The 1,703-nt window shown below is 54.3% G+C and overlaps 1 non-coding gene across 1 annotated transcript; it reads left to right on the plus strand.

The window, feature by feature from the left end:
- Window positions 1–1,323: 1,323 nt before the first annotated feature.
- Window positions 1,324–1,395, plus strand: trnad-guc (transfer RNA aspartic acid (anticodon GUC)). The gene has a single exon. It is a non-coding gene; the product is annotated as a tRNA-Asp (tRNA).
- Window positions 1,396–1,703: the final 308 nt, after the last annotated feature.

Raw genomic sequence — 1,703 nt, forward strand, 5'->3', positions numbered from 1 at the left:
TGCAAGCTACAAAACAACACCGCACTCGAGTTTTTATTCGACTGCTACACTAAATAACGACCTTAAATAGGTTTCGTTTACATTTGGCGAAAAAACGTCCCGTTCAGGTTTTTTTTTTTTTTTTTTTTTTTTAATATTTAAATAACCACAGGTGGTATCAATTGAATCAAGGTATGCCTGTAAAGGTATTACTGCGAGCTACAAAACAAGACCTTTAGCACGGAAACGAGTGTGACCCTAACCCTAACCCTAACCCTAACCCTAACCCTAACCCTAACCCTAACCCTAACCCTAACCCTAAACCCTAACCCTAACCCTAACCCTAACCCTAACCCTAACCCTAACCCTAACCCTAACCCTAACCCTAACCCTGAGTCACACTAGTTTTGATGGGCCACAGATGGAGCTGCGTGCCTGCAACGGAGAGTGGGAGAGCTGGAGAGTGGGAGAGCTGGAGAGTGGGAGAGCTTGGGAGTGGAACGGCACTTGCATCCCAGTCGGATGCTGGGCTTTGGGACGCTCCATCCTTTTCACCGGCCATGGATGCGGCCAGGGCAGGGGGATGGATGCCTGGGACACAAGCCCAGTGCGGGGAGCTGCACGGCGGTTCGCCGGTGCCCCGCGTCCCAGGTGAACAGCGATTAATGAATTAATTAAATGCACGTCCCCCCCGGGTGCACGAGTGTTCTGAGGCCGGGTTGCAGTTCCGCGAGCTCGGGCGTGGGACGGCACTTGCATCCCAGTCGGATGCTGGGCTTTGGGACGCTCCATCCTTTTCACCGGCCATGGATGCGGCCAGGGCAGGGGGATGGATGCCTGGGACACAAGCCCAGTGCGGGGAGCTGCACGGCGGTTCGCCGGTGCCCCGCGTCCCAGGTGAACAGCGATTAATGAATTAATTAAATGCACGTCCCCCCCGGGTGCACGAGTGTTCTGAGGCCGGGTTGCAGTTCCGCGAGCTCGGGCGTGGGACGGCACTTGCATCCCAGTCGGATGCTGGGCTTTGGGACGCTCCATCCTTTTCACCGGCCATGGATGCGGCCAGGGCAGGGGGATGGATGCCTGGGACACAAGCCCAGTGCGGGGAGCTGCACGGCGGTTCGCCGGTGCCCCGCGTCCCAGGTGAACAGCGATTAATGAATTAATTAAATGCACGTCCCCCCCGGGTGCACGAGTGTTCTGAGGCCGGGTTGCAGTTCCGCGAGCTCGGGCGTGGGACGGCACTTGCATCCCAGTCGGATGCTGGGCTTTGGGACGCTCCATCCTTTTCACCGGCCATGGATGCGGCCAGGGCAGGGGGATGGATGCCTGGGACACACGCATTCCTCGTTAGTATAGTGGTCAGTATCCCCGCCTGTCACGCGGGAGACCCGGGTTCAATTCCCCGACGGGGAGATTTTTTCTACAACACAACTTGGAATCTCTAAAAATTACAGGGCTGGAGAGGAACCAGAACTGGACAATCGGAGAAAGGAAATGGAGAGAAAAAGACTGGATCAACAAACTACAAACAACTTTCCCGCTAGGCCTGAACATTAGAATCTCCACGATAGACCTACACTAGAAAAGGAGCTCCAAAACAAAAAAAACAAAGAAAGAAATCCAAAAAGAGCCAGATGGCCAGTGCATCTTTCTTTCCCTGAAAAACCAACCAAGTGTGGAGTTCTCAGGGAAACAAAGTTCCTACCTAACCCTAACCCTAA

Source organism: Acipenser ruthenus, unplaced genomic scaffold (genome assembly GCF_902713425.1).
Source record: "Acipenser ruthenus unplaced genomic scaffold, fAciRut3.2 maternal haplotype, whole genome shotgun sequence".
NCBI classification, from domain to species: domain Eukaryota; kingdom Metazoa; phylum Chordata; class Actinopteri; order Acipenseriformes; family Acipenseridae; genus Acipenser; species Acipenser ruthenus.